At 34.9% G+C, this 14,354-nt stretch overlaps 1 protein-coding gene across 1 annotated transcript in view; it reads left to right on the forward strand.

The window, feature by feature from the left end:
• The window catches only part of PIG-S (phosphatidylinositol glycan anchor biosynthesis class S), a 90,279-nt gene that overhangs the window by 51,424 nt on the left and 24,501 nt on the right, over positions 1–14,354 (forward strand). The window lies entirely within an intron of this gene.

A 14,354-nucleotide genomic window follows, 5' to 3' on the forward strand; every position in this document is an offset into this window, starting at 1 on the left:
GTGTAAAATCACACTGTAAAGGATTTAGTGACAATCTTAAGAATGAATTACTTTAACTACTGAATTAAGGAGATTTTTTAAGGTAATCACAAATATCACACAGATTTTGTAGTGGGTTCTTCCCAAATTAGGGTGCGTTTGGAATCCTCGAGTTTAAAGGTTCACAGGAGAGATCATTTTGATTTTAATTACTATCAAATTAACCTCTACTAACATTTCATCCACAAACAAACGAACGCATGCGCAGACGCTGAATTTCCAATTAGGTTCGTTGGCCAGCAATATAAAGGTTTACCATATGGCATGGTAAACCTTCTACATAAACTTAAGAAGCTGAGAGAGGTTGAAAACTAGCACTTGACGGTTCATCTCGACCAGCACAAGCTAAGCAGTATCCTTTTATTTCTGATCTCCTAATTTAAAGACTATTATAGGTATCTGATTTGGCCCAGTGAAATGGCAATTTGAAACGGCGGTGGCCAGGCCACCCAGAACAGATAGTCGCTGGAGCTTTAAGTTCCTTGAGCAGACACTACGGAGCAGCAAGCGCAGCTTTCTGTCTGTCCTGACTACCTTAATTAATTTCTCGGAAGGATGCAAACTGCTTCCACCAGGTTCTATTGGAAATCTATGTGCAGTGATGAACGTTTTACGGCTGAAATAATGATGGTAGTGATAAGGGAAATAAATAGATTTTACATTTATCTTACTCTTAGTGTTCGCTCGTGAACAATGTCAAGACCAGAGATTTTATGTGGATAACAATAAATGAACATCACCGCTGTGACCCTCCAAAAGCCATGCTCAATCAAGCCCTGGGATATCCTTGGCCATAAAAAAGGTCGTATGTCCATGTTCTATAACCTTAAAGGTCCAGCAGCATCCTGGACCCTGTGGCCTGGCTGGTGCCACATCAATTTACCAACATCTCTGGTTTGTTTATTCACCTTTGTCCACTGATCTCATTTCTGATTGGAATTTCTGAGTATGATCCTTGCCGTTGTTCGTTGAACTACAGTGTTCTTGTTCAACAATTAATGTGTCTTTTGGTTTATAATCTAACAATAATAAGAAATTCAAAGTCCGTAAATTTGAAAATAGAATCCGTGTCCCGTTAGAGTTACGTAACTATAAATACGGAAGTTTCGTATAAAACGAACGCGCGACCTTGAAATGACGTTGAAATTATTTTTGCGCATTTTATTTGTAGACTAATACAGATTTAGATAAGAGCTTTTGATTTCTGAACGATATAAAAAGCTCATGGCATAGCGCGATAGAATGGTTATCGACTATGGTCCTGACCCGGAGATAGATTGACAGCCTTGGTTAGGTTATTTGTTAGACCTTTTTGGAGTTCCGTGAAAAGATAATAGGAAAAGAAATAATAAACAAGTTTGATAAAATAGTTGTGATATTAGAAATGTAAATTAATTACGAAAAATTGTAATAAAATAAACAGGATTTAATAATAAATAAATTGTTAAAAATGATAAAAATTATAATCGTAAAAATTGTAGAACTCTGGAGATGGAAGTGGGGTAATTTATGGAAGGAAGGTAGAAATGAATGAAAGTCATGGGGAAGTAAACGAATCTCCCTTTCTACGAGCTAAAAACGACGATATAGATCACAAGTCTTTATAGACAGTGCAATCGTGCTACCGAAATCGCTGTACCGCGCCTTAGGTATGCTCACGACGAGAGGGGTGAGGGGGGAGTATTTTGTGACTACACTTTTAGCGCTTCAATTAGAGTGCGTTATAGAGTGCCTAACAGTGTTCTTGTTGAGTTAGCTATTACCTATCAGGAATCAAACCTGCTACGTACGTTCAAATGCTACAGTTATTAAACACTGTACCACTACTGTTCTGGAGACAAAAATAATATAAATTTAGTTCTTGACGTAATCTAATATATTTTTCTATTTTTATTATATTTTTTTCACCTTGTTAACTAGGAAGTGATACATAATTTTGTTATATTTTTGGCAGATTGTACGCGTTTTTATTTATAAATTTTGGCATTTTATTCATTTGTATTTCCCAGTCGATATATATAAATTTATATATTCAATAAAATCATTAAGTTTGTTGATACACGTTGAAGATTAAAGGTGTTATGTATTTAATAAATAATATAATGATGATATAGTAAAAAAGCGCATTCCAAATTTGAATTACTACATATTAAAATTGATGGTAATTTATTATCTGTATCTGCACACTTTGTATTGCTAGAAGTAAATAGCCAATTGCATTGTAATAAAAAAAATACATTTAAAAAACTTTTAAGTTAAACGGTTTTTTGATACCCATATTGTGGTGGTTGTGGAAAAATATGTACCTTATACGCCATATTGGAACGGCGTCCATCTTAAATTTTAAATTTTGACATAATCATCGTGTTTTACTAGTGTAGCTCTTTCATTTGATACCCATATTGAGTGGGTTAAGGAAAAATATGTAATCTGCCATTTTGTATCGGCGGCCATCTTAGATTTATAATGTTAATAATTTTATTATATTGTATTGTCATTTAAATTAAATGTGTGTACCAAATTTCAGATCAATCTGACAACGAGAAGGTGTTTAAATTTCAATTTCTAATTTTGACCCAAATAAATAAACATATAAATTCCGTACGGGTCGAACTAAATAAAACCGTTTAATAAAAAATTATGTTATTTAGCGATCATTTTATGATGAAAATTTAGTACGTTTATTTAACTTTGGAAATTTGAACAGAACTCTTATCTTATCTTATAACTCTTGATCGCTAACTTATTATCTGTTTTTTTTTTAATCTACTCTGCTTCGCAAGGTGTTATACTTGTGGAGAAGAAGCAGGTAGAAACACCACAACAAACTTTTTGATAAAGTTTAACAATATAGATTTATACATATACACTTTATATATAGCCTAAATGAAATGAAAACAATCAGGCGACATCACTGCCTAGGATTCTTGTCATTTAAATATTCGTTTATTGAATAATATGCCTTTTACGTTAATATTATATTTAAGACGCGTTTTGAATTTTATTAATGATGGTGCAATAATATTTTGCGGAATTTTATTAAAAAATCTAGTTCCGTTCGATATAGTATGATTAAAATAGTTGTAATACACCAATACCTCGCTTTGCGTCGTTTCGTTTTGCGTTTTTTTTTCGAAGTTGCGTCGCTGCTTAATTAGTACTAATTTTTACTGTGCGTCGATAGAATTTCGAGGTTGCGTTGTTTTGGATTCGGGTGTTTAATTTTTTTTTAAATTTTCATTTTTTTCTAATAGATAGCAACACTGTTGTTTCTAATTGCGCCATGACATCAAAACTCAAGGATTCCCTTTCTAACTAAAAATAACGCAATTTGAATATAGTTTTATTTTCACTTTGTTTTGCTAATTTTAAGAGTTCATTTTCAATTACGTAGTGTGTTGTAATGTAGTGTGTTGTGCTTTTTTAAAAGATAATAATAAATTCATATAAATTTTAACGTGTTGTTTCTGGTTACAAAAAAGGTAAATATTATTCCAATTTATTTATTGACAGATTTATATTTTTTATATTTAGTTTTTATGTTAAGATTTATATTTAGTTTTGTTTTTTAAATGTGTGCTTTGTTAAATTTTCTTTTTAAAAACTTGTATTTTCGTAACCCTGGAATCTATCTTCGATCTTTACATGGTTTACTATAGAAAATCTTAATTCACTTTGCGGCGTTTTAATTTGCGTCGTGTTTTTTTGGAACGTAACCACTACGCAAAGTGAGGTATTGGTGTAGTTTTAAATCGTTTTAATTACAAACGTCCTGTATATATCCTAACGGTTTAACACCTGTAATCGATCATCCTGTATAATAACAAAATACCACCATAGATGATTGGTAATGCAATTAAAATTAAAGAAGTATTTTATCGAATTCTGGACTGTTGTAGAACATTTACTAACAAGATGGATATACATCCATGAAAAGGTCAATAGACGCTGGATACAGGGTGCTTCTAACCGGTCCTTTTGAGGAACCTTTGGGGGAGACACATGACCAGATGTGGGACGTTTTATGACTGAAATGCTGATGATGATTTAATGTTAATATGCAGCTCATAAGAAAAACAGTGAGGTAGGTAGAGAACGGGGAATTCCCGGAATACGTATGTAAATCGAACTTTGTGTATTAATTATATATGGTTGCTACTGCTCAAAAAATTTCCAGAGGATGGGTAGCAATGTACTTTGAGCAGTATAATACGTACAACACCCGGCGATAAATATTGCACATCGACCTTTGGAATAAGACAATCGGCACGACTGACAAAACGTCACATAGGTAATGTGCGACAGAGATAACGCTCTACGAAGCCGATAGTCTCATTCCAAAGGTCGATGTGCAATATTTATTGCCGGGTACAGTATAGTACATTATATATGACGTGACATAGCTTCGTAGTGTTTTTAAAAAGGTGATGTCACCGTTGATATCACATAACTGTGAGGAGTTGATGTGTGATAGAGTCTGTGATCTGATAATTTTTTTTTATGGCCCCCGCTGTTGGGGGCCTATCGTACCCCTATTTATGGTGGGACAGGGACTTTATTGGCAATTTAATTTTTCACATAATTTTTTATTTTCTCTCTCTTCTTTCATACTTTACTTACTCTTTCGGTCTATTATCTATCTTTCATGCTACATTTCTGCTTTCTTACCCTTTTGCTCTGTTCATCTATCATTCTTTCCCTTTTTCTTTTTACATTTTCAATTTACATTTTTATTTCTTATATCCTATAATTATTTTAATGATTTGTTCTATTTTATCATTTTTATCTATTTATCTATATATTTACTGTGTTTGCTTTTTGTTCATTTCAATGGCACTTTATGCAATTTTTTTGCAGAGGGATACGATTGACTGTTTATCTTCTCCGCCTATCAGGGAGGCTATTGACTCCTTTCTGATTTTAACGCCAGACCGGCACTCGGATTCGAGCCGGAGTCCCCCGGATGTGATCTGATAATGGAGAGGAAAACCAGTATTTACTTTTGGAAATAAGTGGCAATGGTAGTCGAGAGGCAGAGGAGTGTGATATACAGCCTTAGGTAGCAGGTTTTAGGGTACCGTGTAAGCCTGCGATCGCCAACTCGTCAGAAAAGCGTGATGATTATGCTATATCCCCCTATAGATGTCTTTGTGGAATATTTAATGGAATCAGGCGTTACTTCGCGGAAGTCCATCTTAAGTAAGAAAAGGATCAATATTTAGCCACTTCCGCACATGCAGTGGTAGCCGTGCAATAAAGTGCACCGCCCGCCAATCCGCTGATAAATGCGTATGCGGCAAACAATGCGAAATACACAACTGCCACTGTTAAATCACTCAACACGTGTTTCACCCCTCCGCGGGACATCTTTAGAAGTTATGTTACACCGATTAGTGCCAAACACAGAGTCTTTGTGGAAGGTTAATTTCACTCTAGAGGTAGATAAAGTACGGTGTTTAAAACAATGATTGAATTGTTCTTATCTATTTGTTTTGCATTTTCGTTTAGTCATTCTGTATGATTCAGACAAGTTTACAAATTGAATCTGCCTATGGAGTAGTAATGAGGAAGTGTTCGCACGAGTTGTAATTTAAAAAACTAGACATTGTTAGGGTGTAATTAAAAATAAACAAGACAACAATGATTTAAAAAAGAAATGAATATAATAATCAGTGGGCGTAGGAGTCAGCATAGTATTAAATAGTTTAATAGAGTAACCACCAACGTGAAAAAACGTGAGAATAGAAAAAAAGATTATATCAATTTTCAGATTGAAAACATTTAACCCTTAATAGCCTAGAGTTTCAATTTTGATACCAATCTTTTAAACCGATTGTTCACATTACTATTAGTTTTTTTATAGGTTGGCTGTACGTATTTTACTGGTGTATAATATTCTTTCCAACGAAATTAAAAAAAAAAATCTATTTTTCCCTTCATCTAGACCCTTAAGCAAATACAGTAATATTAAAAAAAATTACTTTCGTAAATCAGGCTACTAAGGATTAACAAAGAAATAAATATAATAATCAGTGGGCGTTGACGTGACCTTAGTATTAAATGATTTAATAGAGTAACGACTAACGTGAAAAAACGTGAGAATAGAAAAAAAGATTGTATCAGTCATGAGATTGAAAACATTTAAGTATAATGTCAGTAAACATTTACGTTTGCGTAACGTTACAACGTACTTCAACTATGAACAACGTAATTAGGTTATAATTTTAATTATCATCCTTTACGCTTCTTATCTCTGCTAATATTTACTTTGTCTATATTCGAAGATCAACACTGAAGCTAGTAAAACCGACTCCATTATGCATGGATAAATCTTTTCGATGCATTCAGTTAAAAAATCGTTTATCTAGTCATAGTCATTTTCTATTCCCAAAGTGGTCTATGACAACCTGCAAAGGGTCTACGTCGGCGAAAAAAATTTGGGGGTCCATGAAATGAAAATGGGGGTCCACGATAGTGGATCTCAACACATACACTGACAGTACCTATTTACTTACATCATACTATCATATAATATCAAAACATTTACATTATTTATAAAAGTACCTATGAAGTAAAAAAAATATGTTTATTATGATACAGCATACAAAAATACATACAACCCCTCTACGATCAACCCTTTTATTTGTTAATTAAAAACTTTATTTTTTTTGCAAAACGTTTTCGGGATCATCTAGTATATATATATAGTATATCGTAGTTTAATCCACAGGCGCCCACTGTATGGCATAGGTCTCTTATCTGTGAAAGGATATACCATAATCGCCATGCTTGGCAGAATAATTGGCGATCACAGAGATATATTATATGTAGGTAGAGGTCGCTGCTGCTCCTGCTTGTTTGTGAGTAGTGGCAATCATATATAATTAATGCACAAAGTTTACACCATTTAAGATAGCAAGTTTCATAGTAAGTAGTATTAGGGGAACCGGAAAGTTATGTCGCTTAAGTTAAATTCACACGACAACATTTTTAACAAGTTTTTATTTATTATCAACAATATATTCACCTTATCAACAACCTTTTGCCGTCTAGTATACAAAATCAATGCCGGAGCGGTAACAAATCAATCGGTTTTTATTTATATGTCGACAGAAACGACATTACATTCCGGTACTCCTAATAAAATGACAGTCGTGGTAAGGAGAAGAAAATATCGCTTGAGAAATTTGTACGGAACGTTTTTATGGGTTGATAAGTGTTTACGGTGTTAGAGATAACAGAAGTACATCTCCGTATTGCTGTAATCTATTTGCATGTTTAATTGTTGAGTAATTGTGAAATTAAGCAAGTGCTAGTTACAAGGGTACGTAGTTGTTGATTGAATTATTACTTTCAACTAAAAACTAATTTTGATTAACACCGTCTTCTGTATTAGCATCATAATAAGACATGCTTTTAAATTTCACAGAGGAACAGTCGAAAGCTGAATTTACATCTATCTGAAAGTTAGAATTATCTAATTTGACTGGTCGAGTCTTGAAGTTTGACTGTGTCAACGACTATATAAATAGAGTCTGCTACTGATATTGCACTGATTTCTGCTTTCCTATTTATTTTAGTCTACTTCTCTCTTTCTTCTACTTCTTCGTCTGCGAAATCGCAGCATTCCATATTTATCACACTCTCCCATTCGATCTACTTTGGAGTCTTTATTAATCTATTCATATTTTTATCCACACAGGATAATTTAAAGACAACTTGGTACTAGAGAAGAATGCTGAAAGATCCCAATTTGGTAGAAAAGTAGAATTAGAAATCTCTAATAATGCGCCCTGGTCACACACAAAAACAAATCTTTTTATAAAGTTTTATACATATACACTTTATCAGATATAGCCTATAACTGTCAAGGATTCTTGTCATTTAAATATTCGTTTATTGAATAATAAGCTTTTTGTTCTATTTATTTAAGTTTAGTTTTGAATTTTATAAATAGAATCTAATAATGTTTTGCGGAAATTTATTAAAAAATCTGATTCGGTTTATTACAAATGAACTAAAGACTTTTTGCAGTTGAATCTTTGGTCCGTTTTTTCTCGATGCCTTTTAAATATACTATGGAGGGTCCATATATATTTTTGAAGTTATTATAATTATTATTAACCTACAAGATATTATCATAAGTATATTGTGAGGTCACTGTAAGAATATTGATTACTTTAAAACCAATTTTTCTGAGATTCGCGGCCCTATGCCGTAAATATCTCGTATGGCTCTGTTTTGTAACATGTTGCTTTACAAGCTGACTATAATTGTATTTTATTAGCTACTAGCTGATCCCGCAAACGTTGTTTTGCAAAAAAATTAAAGTTTTTAATTAACAAATGTAAGATAAGGGTTGATCGTAGAGGGGTGAAAATTTAGGTTTGTATGTATTTTTGTATGCTGTATCATAATAAAATAAAAACCAAAAAAATTGTCTAAAAAAATAAAAAATAAAATTCAGGTGTGGACCACCCTTATCACTTAGGGGTATGGAAAATAAATAGTAGCCGATTCTCAGACATACTGAATACGCATGTAAAATTTGGTAAAAATCGGTCAAGCCGTTTCGGAGTTCAAGTTCGAACACCGTGACACGAGAATTTTATATATTAGATTATATTTAGTCGTGGTATATACTGCTGCTTTGGTATATACAGATGATGACATACGGATCCCAGACTTGATCACAGGGGCGGCTTAACCTATAGTGCAGGGTGTGCAATGCACACGGGCGCAGCTGTCTAAGGGCGCCGCGGCGCTCCCTGAGACGGCGGTAGAGTTATGCCTTGTGGTGTAAGTTCTACGGGCAGCGAAATAGAAATTAGATACATTTCGCTTCTATTTCGTTGTACATAAAACTTAAAACACAAGACGAAACATAAACTATCGCGGTTCGCCGCTTAGTTTCGCAACAGAAATGTGCTACAGGCATAAAAACAATGAGTGTTATTCTGCCGTGGGGGGGGGGGGTCTCGACTAGGGGGTGCTAGGGTTTTACTGCACACTAGCAAGAGCCGCCCCTGCTTTGACACTTACAACGGACCTGATAAGAGCGCTCAAAGTGACCCAGAGAGCAACGGAAAGGGCAATGCTTGGTTTTGCTACGAATTAGAAATAAGGAGTTCCGCCGAAGAACCAAGGTCACATAGTTAGAAGAATTGCTCGTCTGAAGTGGAACATAGCTCGTGCTCGTGACCACAAGCAAGTAGACGCGGTGTGGGTATGCCCACCACTAGGTAGACCGATGACGTAGTTGAAAAAAAAGAAAGAAATATATAGTCATCTCAGCTCATAGACGCCCGCTTTAAAGCATATGCTTCCCCCCAAAAGATGTTTATAATCGCCACACTTGGCGATGGCGATCGCTTTGCTTTATCTTATCATATATTATTTATTTATATATTATATATTTTTATCTTTATATATTATATATTTTTATTTATGCAGATATCGCTGCTGCTCTTTCGGAAACTTGTTTGCAATCATATAATTAATGCACATAAATGTCATAATAAATAGTATACATATATGTGGAATGGAACGTAATAGCATGCGTGAATGGGAACGTCGGATGGTGCAAGCGAGAGGGGTGAAAGAGACAAACGGTTGAACGACGAAGCGTGCGCAGTTTAGGTTAGGGGTTCTTTTTTTAAATAAATATATTTGCCGCACGAAAGATTTTAAAATTTAATCTCTGCATCCCGAATACCACACACATACACAGACACACACGCACACGCACGCACGCACACGCACACGCACGCATACACACACGCACGCGCACTCACACATATATACATATGTTTATATATATTATATGTAAATGTGTTTTTTATTTATATACCGCTTGTATAACATAACGTAATGTGTTCACGTTGCGTCGATATTTGCGATAAGTGAGTGACCTTCCTACGGCCTTCTGTTTGCAGCGTCATTCAACTGTCTAATGGTTCTCATGGATTACATAATTTAATGTTCTTGATAGTGAACATACTGATATTGTCGACTAGTAACACTAACAGTAAATACTAGATATAGTGTGTAGATATTAAATATAATGTCCCCTTTTGTATAAAGAAAGGTAGTAGAGATGGGTAGCTCGCGACCTAAAGACAAGATATATATATATATATATATATATATATATATATATATATATCTTTGCAAAAGATGTAATCACTCTCTGGCGCGCGTGCGATTCAATTATATCTCTATATCATTATACTTAAGACTCAATTTTCGAGTTGAATAACGGCTGGTTCAGAGTTGGAGAGAAAGAGATGTCCTTATATAGAAATTTACACGTGAAAGTGAGAAGAAAGCTATTGTATGTTTGTGTTAAAAATATAAACTACGGATTTTCGGAACGACATAATCACACGCGCGTTTAGCTTTTGATTAAACTTATATATTTATTTAGGTTGGGTTTGTTGGTAACAGGTGGACGCAGATGGTTTTAAAATGGACGGGACCACGAGGTACCAGAGAGAGAGGCAGATCTAATGTCAGATGGGCTGACGAGATCGTGGTAACGGCAGGTCGCGGGTGGTTCCAAGTTGACAAGGATAGAGAAAAATGTTAAACTTTGGAGAAGGCTTTTACCCTAAAGGGGTCCATACAAACTTGATGAAAAATCATCAAACTATTATTATTCATCAAGGTTGACAGTCCTATGCCGGTCAAGTATCAAGTAAAACCTTTGGTTCTAATTGATTTCATTATTTCAATTTCACGCGTTTCATTCAGCCTTACCGAGTTTCAAGTCTGAGTTAAAAGAGTGAAAGATATATTTTTAGTCTTAGCTACCTTATTCTCTCTCTCTCTCTCTCTCTCTGAGCCGTACAGAGCTAAATGAGTTAAAGAATGTAACGTAATAACATGTGTAAATAGGAACGTCAGATGGTGCAAGCGAGAGGGGTGAAATAGGAAGGGAGAGAGGCGACAGTTGAACGACAAAGGAGCGTGCGCAGTTTAGATTAGGAGTTCTTTTTTCAAATAAATATATGTGCCCCACGAAAGACTTTAAAATTCAATCCCTGCATCTCGATTACCACATATATCCCAAGATCGAAAATATACGAATCACTCTTTTCTTGTTAGGTATACATTTTGCCCATTTCTAGAAGGTATCACTTTCATCGGTGTAAGTCAAACTGGATTATTGAATAACCCACATGATCTTGACAAGGAAGACGCTTGATCAGACCGTTTCCAACAGCTTCTATTGGCGATCTATGGGAACCTGTCTCTAGCAGGACGTACGGCTGAAGACAAGAAAAAGTCATTTGACGAAGAAAAGGACCAATATTTAGCCACTTCCGCACATGCAGTAGTAGTTGTGTTTAGTGCCAAACACAGAGTCTAATAATCGGTGTAACGTAACTCCTGAAGATGCCTCATGGAGGGGTGAAACACGAGTTGAGTGGTTTGACTGTGGCGGTGGTGTGATTCGCATTGTTTGCCGCATACGTATTTATCAGCGGGCTTGCGGGCGGTGCACTTTGTTGCACGACTACCATTGCATGTACGGAAGTGGCTAAATATTGGTCCTTTTCTTACTTAGGATGGACTTCCACAAGGTAACGCCTGATTACATAAAATATTTGACGAAGAATTTGACCTCTGTCTCTCCTGATCTTGCGATTACGAGGTCTAAGATGCTACATGCTTTCCTAGAAACCTATTTTATCTTGAAGATTTCTAAGTTATAGTTGGAAACAATGACGCCGGTAAGTTGTTCAACTCCTTGTCTGGTGGCATTATAAATGTATTAGCAAAACGCTTAGTGCGGGTAGAAGGAATTTCAACCGTGCAATGTCGTGAATCCGTGGCGTCTTGTTGTCCGATGGAAGAAAGGAGATGGTGGAATTATTTGGTGTTATTTCGACGCACACTCTTCAAAATGAAGTCTGTTGAATACAGATAAACTGGCAAAATGTATTTCTTAGTTAATATATAGATATATAAAGTCATGTTCTGGGAGGAATCAATAGCCTCTTCGATTAGAGAAGAAGATACGAAAGAAGAGTTCCTCCTACTCTGTAGAAAAATAATAAGCATAGTGATAGATAAAAATAAAAACCTATAAAAATGTTAATAACCAAAATCAATAATACTAATGTGATAATGTAATAAGCTTATAAAGAAATAAAATAAAAATATAAAATAAAGAAAATGTAAAATAGTAATGAGCGATAAATGAAAGGCATTACAAAGCGAAAGGGAATGACAGAAGAATTGTGGTGAGACAGAAACAAAACGAACGATAGATCATATGATGCATGAAAGAGTGAGAAAATAAAAATGTTCGTGAAAAATAATTAGGGGTACAAGAGGTTCCAAATAGCGAGGGCCATTAAAAAAAAATCATGTTCTATGAATTGTACCTTGAATTTTGAATTACAACTTACATGATAATTATTTAAATCATAGAATAATTGGTAAGTTTAAAAATGCAACGTCATCTCTTCAAACAAATGTATTGCACGGTTATATATACTAGCATAATATATATCATGTTTTCTGAAGGTCTTATAAATAAAAATTTGTATATCCAATTTGAATGACGTTGCTAATTTTTTTCGAAGATTCTAGAAGGCGGCTTTCAATTGGTCTTATTAAAAGTTGGGTAAGTCCAGCTGTGGACTTTCTATGACTAAAATAATCATGGTAAAGTGCTACTTTTGCATTGTGGCAATCATGTGTATCTATGGTTTAAAAAAAACAACTATTTAAGTTGATATTAACCACTTAGGTAGATGCGTCGAGTATACTCGACGGTCACAGGTGAATGCACAAAGGCAGCTTTTACGTGCCGCATCACTGAGCGCGTCTTGATCTTCAACGCACTTGTTATGAGAGTGTTTTACATTACAATCTGATACAGATACGCATTACGTTCAACTAATGTTATTATAATAAACTGTAATTGAAGAGGTAGGTAATTTTTTTTATTTAATGGAATAATCAGGCGTTACCTTGCCGAAGGTCATCCTATGTAAGAAAAGGACCAATATTTAGCCACTTCCGCACATGCAGTGGTAGTCGTGCAACAAAGTGCACCGCCCGCTAGCCCGCTGGTAAGATTCTTTGGTTGACTCTGTGTTTTGCACTAGTCGGTGTAACATAACTCCTGAAGATGCCCCGTGGAGGGGTGAAACACACGTTGAATGATTTGGCGGTGGCAGTTGTGTGATTTGATTGTTTGCCGCATACGCATTTATCAGCGGGCTGGCAGGCGGTGCACTTTGTTGCACGACTACCACTGCATGTGCGGAAGTGGCTAAATATTGGTCCTTTTCTTACTGAACCCTAGGATCAAGAAGTGCCGTAAACACGCGTGACCTTGAAGTTATTTAAAGATTTTTGTGTACTGTTCTCATAAATTCTAACCGAGTACTATCTCGAATTTACTAGAACCTTCTCCGTAGTATAAATAGGTGTACTCCCCATGTCGACAGTTGTGTTGTTTCTCGAGTTATAAGATTAAGATCTACGATCAGTGATACAAAGTGACTTTTTGGAAAGTTATTTATACAGTGATTTCTTGAACGATTTGAAAGCGTAGTTTGGACTAAGCGAATGTATACTTTGTGTTAAAGTAGGATGACCATATGATTTATGAATAAAGGACTCCTTGTGAACCAGTGGTGTTATGAAATGAAAGAGAAAGACTTGGAAAATTGTAGAATGAAAGAAACAGTACGACAGATAATATGATACATGAAAAAGAAGAATGATAATAATAAAAAATATGAATAAATTACTAGAAATAAAAAGTCCCTGTCACACACGAGATAGTGGAACGAGAGGTCCCCAACAGCGGGGACCATAAAAAAAAAAAAAGAACCAGTGGTGTTTCATCTCGAGTCGGAATCCACAGTACCTAACATAACTTATTTCATTTAGAACACAGAAAACCTTTAGATAGATATTTATTGCTATAGATAATTTCTATTGCCTTGTCCAACAATAGGGGGGTGTACTATGTTTATATAATTATTTAACTGTAGATATAATAACACAGGTGCATTGTAGTGCTGCAATGAACAATATAAGATAATATATTAAGTGAAACGACATGAATTGCGAAGCAATAGGTTAAATATATATACACTAGCTGTGCCCGCGACTTCGTTCGCGTGGAATTTAACTAAATAGTATTTACTTTATTTAGTTTTTTTTATATATAAATAAATTAGAGTAAGTTACTCCTTATTACAATAGCTACCTACTAAGCTACCACAGCTACCTAATAACGGAATAAGTACCATTAAAATCGGTTCAGCCATTTCAGAGATTATCTGGAA

The sequence above is a fragment of the Battus philenor genome, unplaced genomic scaffold (assembly GCF_028537555.1).
Source record: "Battus philenor isolate CCGP_79_NKW_IND1 unplaced genomic scaffold, ilBatPhil1.0.hap1 SCAF_23, whole genome shotgun sequence".
NCBI classification, from domain to species: Eukaryota; Metazoa; Arthropoda; class Insecta; order Lepidoptera; family Papilionidae; genus Battus; species Battus philenor.